General features: G+C 46.0%; 1 protein-coding gene and 1 long non-coding RNA gene across 3 annotated transcripts in view; one reads left to right on the top strand and one right to left on the bottom strand.

The window, feature by feature from the left end:
- The window catches only part of atp5f1c (ATP synthase F1 subunit gamma), a 165,184-nt gene that overhangs the window by 125,933 nt on the left and 25,408 nt on the right, over positions 1-13,843 (bottom strand). The window lies entirely within an intron of this gene.
- Positions 1-13,843, top strand: part of LOC134037668 (uncharacterized) — an 18,053-nt gene extending 4,210 nt beyond the window's left edge. The window contains exons 2-3 of the long non-coding RNA XR_009932556.1: positions 13,245-13,303; positions 13,703-13,843. This is a non-coding gene — a long non-coding RNA (uncharacterized LOC134037668). The remainder of the gene's footprint in view (positions 1-13,244; positions 13,304-13,702) is intronic.

The raw sequence follows: 13,843 nt of genomic DNA, 5'->3' as shown, positions 1-13,843 counted from the left end.
TGTTGCAGTGAATATGTGGGAAATGTAATTGTTCGACGTGGATTATCATGGCCATGGTGGTGTCGTTGTTCTTGGGAAGCATGCCATCTTTTTGGTTGGTGGAGGGAGCTGCTGGTTGGCTGAATGTATCTTGGCAAGCAGGCCTATAGGAAGCAGTATGTTTTGAAATTCTGTAATGTCAGTTCTGGCTGCGTTTATACCATAAGGTATTGCCCATTTCTATTAATAACAGCAATTCATTTGGTTGTAATAAAAACAATAGCAGGCCTAATAACAAAAACGTATAGCAGGCCTAATAACAAAAACGTATAGCAATAGTAGCCTGCTTCCACTACCAATCATAATGTCAATAGCAACAACCCTAACATACTGGGCCGACATTAACAACGTAACAATAAACAAACACAACACGCTGTTATGCACCGGATTAAAAACATATTATAGTCTATTATAAGCAGCATATCGGCTATTGTGTTGTTTGAATAGTAGTATGCTATATTGGCAGTACTAGTTTACTATAATCTTAGTGATCCATATTTCATAATGAAATAACCTATACCTGACATTAGTTGGCACCATTAGCGTGGGCAAAGTTTAAACGCATGTCCGCCAGGATAAATTGGCTTTATATTGCAGCTGTAATTAGAGCACCCTTCCCCTGTTCATTCTAGACAATTTCTCATAGAGTTGTAGGCTTTTTTCCACGCTTTTCCAAATTCTCATTTCCCAATGTCCTGGCAAAGCCCAACAGATTTTATCGTTTTCAGACACAGCCATCTCAAACAAACTCGTGACTGGGGATGCCCCGCCTGACATGCAGGCACCCTGGCCGTGGCTAATACGGCCGCGTGAGCCTAATCCTGCCAGAGGTGTGTGGGCCTGTAGGTCGGCAAGGCGTGTTGTGAAATAAAACAAGGAAATGTGTTATTGCACAAAACGGTAGGCGTATTCATTTCATTCTTGTGCTAAAATGGTTTCTTTATCTGTTGTTTGTTTAAAAATAGGCCAAGGGAGACGAACGAAGGAGACGCAGAGAGGAGGCAAAATAGATGGGTAGCCTAGATAGAGATGTGTAGATTAGTTAATGAGATGGAGAGCTGGGGAGTTGGGGACAAACAGCCAGTTAGGAAGCCTCCCCTGAGACACTTGTACAATGCAAACGCCTTTTATCTGCAAGGGGAATTTACTCATCCTTTAATAAGGAGATGTTTATTAAACGCGGTGTCGTTTAACCTCCTCATTGAAAATGGCTTTGCATCCGACCCCCCACATCGATGCCTCTGCATTCCCTGCTTGAATACAGAGCAGATATCTAGATGTTGATCACCTGTGTATTGCAACAATCAAACCAATACGTTATAGAGTTTCGCAGGTCCCCAGTTGACCATGATACACAAATATTTATCTATTCAGCGTGATAAGGAAACGCGAGGATAGCAGATAGATAACCTCCTATTTCAGCGCGTCGGGATCTTTTGTCTGTCGTTCGCAACAATTACAAACATTTCTGCTCTGTTCCTCTCACATTATTTTGTTCCCTCTTTCTTTAAAGTTCTCCCTTCCTTAATTCTAGGATTCGTTTGAGCGTTATTACGGGGCTCCCTAAGCCGCTTAGTCAATGGCTGTTTGTGGGGTTCTAAGGAGCCTGAAAAAGAAAGCATGGGAGGAAAAAAGAATGAATGAAAGACTGGCTTGATTTTCCTTGCAATCCATGGAACAAATAGCTAACATTTAACGTTTACACCCTGCCTGGCGACTCACTGGCGCTCCAGGGCCGAGCGAGCCGGGCTAAAGTGTCCCGAAAGCCTTTGGACGGTGTAAGTCCCCGGCTATCGGGTTCTCCAGATCCCCCCGCGCGCACACGGCTTCGGTTTCAGGCCGGACTTGTCCGCGTTCTGCTTTGCTGCCGCGCGCCTTTAAATGACTGTCAAAGAGGCAAATATCAAATAGCACGGGGTCAAGCCAATTTGGATTTTTTTCCTCTAACCCCTACCCCGCCTCCCTCTTCGTCTCTGTGCCTATTGCTTAGCCCTCATTCTTGTGTTGGCACTGCATGATACAAGCAATGTGGAATACCGTATAGTGAAATAGAAAACAGCACTGTCTGAGGCTACAGGCCATGTGAAATATGATACCTTCATATGGGGTATAGTTGTTACCAGGTGAGTGGCACGTCACTGAAAATTACATAGTTAATGAACATAACAAATCTTTTGAGTAGAATTACAACTTAGTAGGCTATGGGCTAAAGTCACAATGGTCTTCATTTTGAGCCTTGTATTACAGAATGCAGTTCGTGTCTCAGGTTGTGCACAGTGGCTAAGAACCATGATGGATAAATCCATTCAGTCTATAATATATCCTATTGTTTAGCTAATCTTGATAGCCTACATTCCTATGTATCCTATTAATCTGTGTAGTTTAATTGAATCAATGCATCACATCAAATGAAAAATAAACAGGAGACTTGAGATATTAAATCCTTTGAAAAAAGATGGGTCGTTTTTAAGGTCTTCTTTACTGGTGCACACCTATACACCAATTCATCATCAGTTTAATATGGACGATATCTAAAATGGTCGATTGATACCTTTGGCAGTAAATAGGTTGCTTTTCAAAACACAATTTTGTAACAGTGTAAAAAAGAGTGAGATTTGTGAGTTGGTATTTGATTGACACTTTGTCCCCGGGATCATGTTTAATCCCTGCTTCTCTCTAGCCTTTTCATAACTCATTTCTCTCCGCAAGATGGGGGACTCAGATGGTTGCCAGGGCGACGGTGATAGTGCTAAGCCATTTCCATGTCTGTGAGAGAGACCGCTATTCCGCATGCATAGCCCATTTGCAACAGAGGTCGTCACAAAGTCATCCTCAACACAGCACACATTTATGATGACACCCCCACACCCCCACCCTATCTCTCTTCAGAGAGAAACCGGTGCACGCGCGAACAACATCAGCATCCGATGAGGATCCTGAGAAGGGAAAGATGAACTGGCCTTTCTGATCAAAGCACCCTCTAAGCTTGCGGCTGGCCCCGCAAAGGCAGGTGCCATTATTCCCCTGCCTCCCCCTTCCTCACGCAACAGTGCTGCAGAGAAGAAAAAAAATGTCTCCACTCTCAATCAAAATACTGCGCGCGCACATACACACGTCAGTCGTGGCACCTTCTCTATTTTTGACATTTTTTAATCGAATGTGTAAACCGACCCCTCCCCCCCCCCCCCACCACCACCCTCTTTCCCCACCACACACACACAAACCTGAGCAACACACTGCGACAACCCAGTTTTGCTATGAAATATGAAAGCAACGACTTGAATGTAAGGTAAATGAAATAAGTAGCGTTGCGTAGCATGGAATAATTAGGTCCATGTATTCATTTTTCGATTCAATATATGATGCGGTCCGACTGGACACATTTCCAAATACGACTGTACAATCTTCTGTTCTCTTTCCCTACCACACCTGAAAAGTAACGACTTCACTGTCTGGAAATATGGGGCCGGCCACAAACTATGAGATCATCGAAATCCCACAAAGTTTTGCCTTTAGTCTACCTCAAAATGATCCGCAATTAGAGGCAACGAATATGAATAAACAGTAATTTAGGAATAGTGTGATTGGCAGCATGGAATAATGAAGGGCTAATAAGCTATCTCTCTTTAGCACATTGTTGCAGAAAGTTTGCCTGTTGCAGTAGGGTATGCTGATCACTCTCACACATGCGGCAGGTTTAGTCTGTTGACAATGTTGAAATTGTTGATGGGGCTTGAGGCTGAGTATAAAACACTTGAAATAATTAAATGCATTAAAAATAGATATAGTCATCGCAACTCTCTTCGTTTCACATCACATTTTTAATTGCTTTTGAAAGGCTGGCGTTTAAAAACACTTGATAAGGAGAGTGTAAACGCTGTAGGAAGATAGGCTTAACCTGTAGGGGTTTCACAGAAGCGATCACACTTGTAAGATACAAGTCCAATTGCAGGATACCGGTCTGGAAAATGCTTGAGTTAGGAAATAATCACCCAGTCCTGAGCTATGGGACACCCACAGTAGGCTATGATTATGAAACAGTCATAGTTGAACAATTACGGCAATAACACACAACATTTTTTGTTCTCATTATTATTATTACATCATACTCAATGGGAAGAAAATTGAATGAATGTGAAAGTGATCAAATAATATTCTTTATAAAATAAAAATACAACCCGTTTCTAACATCTCTAAGCAATATTCTTATATCATGTAAATTTAATTATAAAAAATGTAAAGTAGCTCAGATTAGGAGCTAAACTGTAATTTACCAGTGTTACAAAACAGCACAATTGCTGCATCATATCCATTGATTGTAAATGCTATAGATTTGTGTTTGAAATTTACCAGCAAAAAGACACAAGGGAGCACTGACTGATGAAGATGGAATCACTAAACCATCACACCTACTTCTTATCTCACCTTCTCTCCTTTCAAACACTAATATGCCACATATTGAAATATAAGTCAAGAGGTAATATTATTGTTAGATGTGTCTGATGATCACATGTATTGTTTTCCCCAATGAAAACAACAGGTGTTGGATGTTGGATGAAAGCAGGGTAAAAGGCTTTCAGACAAGGAAGTGAGAACTTTCAGCCCCAGCAGTGAGTTATATAATCTTATGTAGTCCCAGCTGTTATTGAGAGTGTGAGAGGGGGAGTAACGAAGAGAAAAGAAGGACATAGGGAGGGAGGCAGAAATGGAGGAAGGGATAGAGAGATGACATTTCAGGGGACAGGTGTGAAGACAGGGGCCCATGTACAAGCTGGAGCAGATATGCTGAGACAAGGGCCAGAGGCCCAACTCCAACATGACAACAACCCTGCACATGAACCAAACCATGGTCCACCACTACATGAGCCTTTATGTCTAGCTAACATGGAACAGGTCAAAAAAGAATGTACTCTGAATAACCTTGCTCCCATCACAAACTGTTCCCCGCTACAAAGACTTAACAGATCTGGCTCTCCGTCTCATGAGCCAGAGCAGTACCAATGAGGATGGGATGTTTATGAAGGCTGTTCAATGCAATTCATCACTGACTACACTTAGGAAAACCTGACCTGCTCATGTGGAAATCATTTCTTATCACCCCTCATACGTCAGCACTCAAACAGCAAACTGCTACCGTCTGTCTGCAAGGGCCATAAGTGATTCCTTATAACAAAAGAGCCAGCATCAGAAAGTCAGAAGTCAACAGTTCCTTTGATTTGTGTTATCATAATGCAGGAATCTCCCAGGGTTTGGCCTGTACTCTTAGTTAGCTGGACCCAGGCTGTGGCGCAGGAACATTGGGACCTCATGTGAAAGTGGCTGGAGGGTTACCAGGTGTCCTGGCATAGGGAGGGTGGACCCCGGACGCACATACATGGGAACCGTTAAAGGCCCTTCTTGGATGGGGCATTCTGTATATCTTATGACCCCTAGAGAAGAGGAGAAAGACAGAGACCAAGAGAGAAAGAGAGAGAGAGAGAGAGAGAGAGGATGAAATTTATTTTGTCTAAAACATGTCTACAGGCTTCTGACATTCAACTGCCACTCAGATCCTCAGGAGATACCAATCTTGGTCAGACGGTCTTTTTTTCCTGATTTCGACTTTTTTATTGTACTTTCAGAGGTGTGTTGATAACAAGACAGTATTCCTGCCCCTGGCCCCAGATTGACACTCAGGAAGCCCAAGTGAAGAAAGGCTGAAAGGCGTTCAGTGCATCTGCCACTGTATTAAGAGATTTTAATAGCAGGTTGTGTAGTTGTGTGTAGTGTAGAATGTTCAGTAGCTGTTCATGGATTCTTTGTGAGATCAAAGTTAACACTGTTCAATTGGCGTGGGCCAGAACTGTTTTAAATAAATATGATTTGCACACAGGGAGGATTGAGGAGGAGGGCTGGGGGTGCATGAAGAGACCAGAGTATAGAGTGGTTTCCCTGGGTCAGTATTAGTTCAGGTTTATTGAGGGTTTGCTCAATATGAACGCCTGAAAGATAATTCTGCTGTTCAATGAGAATATAGAATTGAATATAAATCTTTTGATTACTCATGGTATATTACATGTACATCATATGACATATATTCAGAATCAGAATCAGAATATATTGACAACCTTTTTACATAACAACAGTATATAGTCATATTGTGTACTATGACAAATAACCCAGAAAAAACTGTCACCAGCCCTGTCCCATGTGCTCCACCCCCACCCCTACCCCCACCCCCACCCGTAGCTTAACAAAGTGAAATAGGGGCTTGAGAATAGCTCATAGACAATTGGCATCCGAGCGTGACTGAAATAAAGAGCAGGTGTGTGACATGTTTTTTTAGGACAGGCGACACAGGTGGAGGGACACAGAGTGTGTGTGTGTCGAGTCAGGTAAAGCCAAGGTGACAGAAGTGTGATTAAGAGCACGTTTGTGTTGGATGCTCACAATGTACACACACACACGTACACGCACACAAGCCATATCCTGTGTGGTTGCCAGGAAATGCAATGATTGACAGGTAAGCTACAGTCAGTGCCCTGTGATGGTGATGTGGTGGACAGTCTCCGTTGCCGTGGCGCTGACCCCCGGTGACCCTTTGTTGACGGGTGGGCTCAGATGACTGGCTCTCATTTTTTATGTCTTATCTGAGCGACGTCGACCTGCCAGACTGCTCCCCCCATCTCCACTCGACCCCCCCTCCCCCGGTCCTGACAGCTCTCTGGCCGGTATTGGCCGATAAGCGTCCGTGGGCCATTGAGGGCTGTGGGGTCGGCCTGTTCAGGAAGCCGACCTACGGCCCTGGGAGGTCAGAAGTCAGATGGCAGGCGTGGTCTGGGCCCTGTCAGCAAGCGGTGGATAAGGGATCAATGGAGGCGTTGTTCAGAGGTGTGAAGTGACAAAGCGTGCCCGGGGCGAACTCTCCAAATCAAGACCCTCCGTACTCCTCAATCTCCTCCTCCTCCTGTCCACAGTCACAACCTCTCCTCCCCACGCACACATCGGGCCCTCTCTCCTTCCATGTCACCATGGAGCTTTCTAGCACCCTTTCGGTACTCATCAGAATGTTTCGGTGAACACACAAACACACACACGGTGATTCCACACACGGTGGTAACTGCGTGGAACACCCGATGTTCTGCGTTAGGGCATGCAACAGGTGTGTGAGCTCCATAAAGAAGACTGTGACATTGTGAGGGAGAAGAACAGAAAGAACAAAGACATTGCCTGAAAGGGAGGCGGGAAGGGAGAGCTTCTATGTACCTCATGTGATGTGTTGTGTCGATCAGGACGGATGAAATGGGTCTCTTGAAAGGATGGAAGAGAAAGGGAATCAAACACTTCCTGGAGTTAGAGATGAGGGGAGACTTCCTCCCTCACATGCAGGTGGAAGTGCTACCATCACGGAGGAACAAAAGAGCAGAGTCTAAACATGGGGCTTTCACACACACCTAGAACTGCATGTGCGGGTGTGTGTGTGCGCGTGTGTGTGTGCTCCTCGGCCTCTCCAGGGGCAGAAACATACAGGGTAAGAAGCTCAGTGGTGATACCTTGGTGCTCATGCTGCCGCCGGTCAGGGGGTTAAGTGCTGGAGTTATAGACACACACACACACACATACCTGAAGATACATAGCCACACGCACACACTGCGAACACTGGAACCATTGACAGGAATGAACAGAGAGGGGCCACATCAGGGGTTTCCCTGAAACATACACACAGACTTACACACACACACACATACTGACCACACATAGAGTGGGGATTATTGGGTGAACTTTCGTTCTGGAATAGCTATGTAGAACTTTGCTGTGAGAGGCTGGCACTTAATCTTGTAGCATAGATTTATACATAGACTATGCTGTTAGTATACTATAGAGCAGAGGTGGAGGTAAAAGGATGTTTTAGCTGGTTACTGCAGGCTGTGGTAGCTGAGCCTAGACCTGGGTAGAGCAGAGCTGCGTTCCAGAGTGTTAAGGAGGTGTTCTATAGATCAGGGTAGAGAAGACCTGCATTCCAGTGTTAAGGCAGTGGTGGTGTTCTATAGACCGGAGTAGAGCAGAGCAGAGCTGTGTTCCAGAGCAGAGCTGCGTTCCAGAGCAGAGCTGCGTTTCCGAGTGTTAAGGCGGTGGTGGTGTGCAGCTTGGCTGTGTTGCGGAGTGTCTTTGTGTCTTTGTGTCTGGGGTAAACCCCCGCTGCTGCAGAGCCTTTGTCTGGCCCGGATCGACTCTAATGCTGCAGCACTAATTGTTTAACACAGAAACACGTCTTTTCTCCGTTTAATGTTTTTGTTTTTATTGTCACCCGATGCATTTATTACAAAACCATGGTGGATTTGTACACTCCTCCTTCAGACACACCTCTCTCCATATCTCTCTCTCTCTCCATATCTCTCTCTCTCTCTCTCTCTCTCTCTCTCTCTCTCTCTCTCTCTCTCTCTCTCTCTCTCTCTCTCTCTCTCTCTCTCTCTCTCTCTCTCTCTCTCTCTCTCTCTCTCTCTCTCCCATCACTCTCATATGAATCTTTCCAAAATGCCCAACCCCCCCAAAAAAATGAAAATATGAACATCAGCAGAAAAATGGATGTCTGGCAAGTTGCATCATTTTCAGAAACAAACCGTGTGAGAGCGTGTTAGCCAGTGTATTAGCATATATACATAAAGACAGGCATGTGTGCCTGTCTCCAAAATAAAAGGAAAACACAAAAGGAGGCGAGCTGTACTCTCCTCACCGTGACGGAGGTTTCTCAAAGAGGAACGCGCTGGGTGAACATGTGATCGTCGGAGATCCAATCACCTCAAACAAAAGAGATGAGCAATGGGACTGTGAATTTGATTGTGTGTGTATTCTGAATGAGCGTGCTGTTGCCGCACGTGTGTGTATGAGCACCATGAATCAAAGAGAACCACAGACTGGGAGAAAGCAAGCCAGGCATCACTGTTATCATTAGCATCATAATGGCAAACTGATATGAATAGTGCGGTGTTGATGCTAAGCTCTTTTTCAGGGTCTCATGTCTATGGAAGTTGCTTAGTTTGACAAAATGCGTAGTTGTATGTTCCCATTCATCTTACTTTTCCCAAAACGTAAAAGTTACACTGAAGTAATTCTCCATCTGGCACAAGGGTGTTCAAGTGAAGAGACAGAAGCAGACAGAACTGGGAGCAGGCCTCAACGGATCAGCGGCCTCCAAGGATCCTCCAGGAGATACAAGCTTCAAGTCTATAGAAATCAAGTCACCGCTCCTCCCACCTCCCTCCCACCTCCCTCCCCACCTCCTCCACCTACCCAACCCCCCCCCTCCCTCCTCCCCCACTCCCTCCCCACCTCCTCCCCCTCCCTCCCCACACTCCCTCCCCACTCCTCCCCACCTGCCCTCCCCACCTCCCTCCCCACCCTCCCACCGCCCCACCTCACCCACCACCTCCCCACCTCACACCCCCCACCCTCACACCTCCCCACCTCCCTCCACCGCCACCTTCCCCCCTCCCCCACCTCCCTCCCCACCTCCCTCCCTCCCACCCCCTCACCCCCCGCCCCTACACCCCCCTCACACCCCACCTCACACCCCACCTCCCTCCCCACCTCCCTCCCCACCTCCCTCCCCACCGCCCCCTCACACCCCACCTCCCTCCCCACCTCCCTCCCCACCGCCCCCTCACACCCCACACCCCAAAACCACCAACCTCCACCCCCCCCACCCCCCACTCTCCTTCTCCTTCCTCCCCCCAGGAGGGCATAGAGGCTCTGTACGTCCCAGATAAGACCTCCATGTATAGGAGGGGAGGGGGTTCAGGGTCACCACAATGGCACGCTCCCGATAGTGCTATCAGCTTATGCTAATCATCCGCTAAGTGTTTCAGGATGAAGGGCTGGGTGGGGGACGGGGTGGGAACACTGTTGGGAGGGGGGGCGTTATCCTAAAACACGCGCATCCTACTTAACCTGCGCTGTATCGCGATGAGACCCTGGCTCATTCAAACAAGCCCACTCTTTATTTAAACGAGGCGACAGACACGGACGAGACACAGAGCGAAGAGAGAGAGAGAGAGAGAGAGAGAGAGAGAGAGAGAGAGAGAGAGAGAGAGAGAGAGAGAGGGCCTAAATTGATTAATCTTGTCACAAATTGATGTTAAGCGCCTGTCTCAGATACGGGCCCCTTTTTCGACCAACTTGGCTTTTTGACAGTATTGTTCTGTCATAAAATGGGGGATAGACAGGGTGACGTGGAAGATTTGGCTGCCAGGATGGTGTGAATACTGAAGCAGAGTGATGCTCTGGAGGGAGCCATTGTTACCATGGCTTACTGTACAGAACAGGTAGGAGATAAAGAGATGGTAGGCCATGCTCCTGAATGTCTGAGAACAGACAAACAGCACCAGGCTTCTGAACACACAGAGAGAGAGTGAGACCAAGATGTCAAAGTAGGACATCAAGTTTTCAAGGGAAATATTCACTAATAAGAATAATACTTTTAGCCCACATTTATGTTCAGACTCCCTCTTTTTTTCTAGATCTCTATCTTTTTTTGATGAGCACTTTTATCCTGATCTACCCATTTACGCTCCTCAACCACCCTCTTTCCATCCTTCCCTCCCTCCCGCCATTTTCCCGACTTGAATCCCTACATCTCTTTCTTTTTCTCTGCCCTGTGAACCTTGGGGAGAAGTTGATGACCCGATTCTCCCTGCCTCTTATTCTTGTCTCTCCCTCTTCTACTCATCCCCTGCCTGGTTTCTTCTCTGTTGTTCCCCCTCTCCTCCAGTCCATCTCTGCCTCTCCCGTCCTCCATGCCTCCCCCTCTCCTCTTCTCTGTTTAGATAGCAGGGCTTTGGTGAACCAGGGGAACGGAGGTGAGGCCTACAGATAGAAGTCCCCATTGTGGCCCCACGGGAAATGCATTGTGGGTGGATTTGTCCAGTTTTATGTAAAAGCAATACTCTTTTCACCTGAACTAATACAAGCTGTGGCATAAGCCCCTTACTGCCATGTGCTGCATTTCTCCTCTAATCTCTCTGGGTTCAGCACTGTCCCCACATACCTCAGGGCAACCACTGATAAAGCCTTAACTCTATACTACTCTCCCTCGTCCACACTCCCTCTCACACTCACTCGCTCGCTCTTTTCGCTTTCTCTTTTCTCCTCCTCTTCCTTTTTGATTTTTCTCCACGACACTGGTGAAGCAGCCTAGCAAAACATTTAAGTGATCAAGAGATTTAGGAGGAAGAGAGAAAAAATCACTTTCTGAATCCTATATCAGAGAGGAGATGAGAAATAGGGAGGAAGGGGAGAGAAAAAAGGAAGAGAGATGACACGAGAAAGGGAATCCTCAACTTAGCTGCGTGAATCAACTTTGACATGATGGAACATTCTGCACCAGTTTTGTGACCACATTATGACTTGCTGAGGACAAAGTGAGCAACAGGCGAGATAAGGATGAACATTGTGTTCATGTAGAGAGAGAAAACACACACACATCTATATATACACGCACACAAATAATATTTTGTAATGGATGAAAACGTGACATAAATCCCAACAGCACTTCACACTCAGAACTTTACAACCTTTAACACTTTATCTGGCACAAGGTTGTACTCAAACTCTTCCTGTCAGTTTGTCCTTGCTGTGGTGGAGCCATTTATCAGGGGGGTGGTCGGTCAGGGAGGTCAGTGTTGAGGGCGCACAGGGCTGAGGATTCCCACCTCTTCCTGAGTTAACAGGAAGTCAGATATCCTCCACCTACTCCCTGCCCTTGGACCTGTTCCTCCTCTTCTCCATCCCTGCACTTCTCTCCTCTATTTATCTTTCCTCTCGTCCTTGTGTTTGTCCTCCTCTCCCCTTTCCCCTCGGTTCTTAAGCTTCACGTTCACATCCAGCGGCTCTCTCCCTCACCGCTCTCTTCATCCGTATTTGGGACGTGAGACTGGGGCCTGGCTTAACAGTGAGGAAGGAGAAGGGTTTCGGTGAACACACACATTCACACACGTACACACACACACACACACACACGTACTCAAAGCATTTATGTTGTCGTATATTAGAGAGAAGAGAAGTTGTTTGCTCAGCAGGAGAGGCCTGGAGGTGTGTGTGTGTGTGTGTGTGTGTGTGCATCTGTGTGCGTGTGAATACGGGCATATGTGTGTGTGTGTTTGTGCGTGTACGTGTATCTACACAGTGTGTGTGTGGCATCACTATGTATCGCTACTAAGGATCAGAACATTTGTATCAGCAGATAGAACAAGGAGAACAGCACCTTGGACAAGATAGGCCTGCACGTTTCCTCCTGGGGAGTCATCTCCAACAGTTATCAAAGCCCCCCCCCACCCTTCCCCTAATATCTCCTCCAGCTTCTCTCCTAGATTACCTCCAGGCCACGCCCCCCTCCTCACCCCCACCCCGCAACACCATTGTTATGGTTGCCCGCCCTGGCAATGTGCTGCTGTGTGATACAGAGAGAGGGCAATTCAGTTTCACATAAAGACCTGCCCATAATCTCCTACCGAAGACAGGTCCACCTACCCCACCCACGGCTCCAAATACACACACGGGCCCTCACACACAAATATTTATGTTTAGTGGCACACACACACACTTTCACTAACCCCTACAAGATGTCCCCTCTATGCAATTCCAACCCACTTACACACATGCTCACATACATACACACGCACACGCACACACACACACACAAACACACAGACACACTGTGAGATGGCTGCTTTAAAGCAGGAGCTGTATCCGTAGTGACACGCACTATTATAAATAGTCTAATCTATATGGTAATACTGTTGTATTCTACAAGCAGAGAATAGGGATAAGATAACATTGTGACTCCGGGGTTTGTACTGCCTTCTATGGTAATTGTTATCAAAGGTTATTGGGGATGACATGGTATGGGCGTTCGGGATTGGCTCTGGCCTGTTATTTATGATATGAATTATGATAACTGTGATGTCTCTCTGCTCCTCTCCCTCTCCGGCCACTGATACAATAAATTGCTATCGTTAATCACGCGCTTTGTTCCGCCATGATTACCCCTCAAACGCAATAAGAGTTTTATTTAAGGAAGAATATGGATTTGTCATACTTCTCACGGCTAAAATGAAAGTGACAATATTTTATGTCCTGACATTTAATTTGTAAACGCGGACGCAGCCAACATTTGCATTTTATGACTCTTCATTTGTTTTCCCCCCTCTATCTCTACTTCTTTTTCTCAGTCTCTCCATCCCTCCCTCACTTTTAGTATATGAAGCGGAGGTGACATTTAAGTGCCAAGGTAGGTTTGTGTTAGTGTGTCCACAGAGAGTTTCTTATTTACTACACCATCATCATCAAATATTGGTTTAGATATGTAAATGTCCTTGCCTATGATTGATTCAGTAATGTAAGCAATAATATGTTTTGCAACCGCGCTAACTTAAAAAAAAAGTTGACCTTAAATTCAATATTAATAAATATATAATTAAAGCCACTAAACATAATAGTACTGTTCATCATGAAAAGAATTTCAGTTAAATTCTGAAGACTGAATATTTTTGTGAACCTATTAGATCTCCTACTATGCATGTTGATATTTTATTTCACACACTTTTTTTCTCTCACACACACTCACTCACAGAGGGCTCTCTGAAGGATAAACGGTCTGAAGTTGAACTATTTCCTGTTCCTGTTTCAGTGGTGCCAGGCGAACCACTCGGCTGCTACCGTGGAATGTTGCTAATGTTGGCCCTGAGCACCAAGAACACACACACCCAGACTCAAATCGAAACAATCCATGCCCATGTTATTTCACCAGCGGGCTCAAACTAACAGTGTG

This window comes from Osmerus eperlanus, chromosome 17 (assembly GCF_963692335.1).
Source record: "Osmerus eperlanus chromosome 17, fOsmEpe2.1, whole genome shotgun sequence".
In the NCBI taxonomy this organism is placed as follows: Eukaryota; Metazoa; Chordata; class Actinopteri; order Osmeriformes; family Osmeridae; genus Osmerus; species Osmerus eperlanus.
Note: the sequence above shows the minus strand (reverse complement) of the source record. Positions and strands in the feature narration are given on the sequence as shown.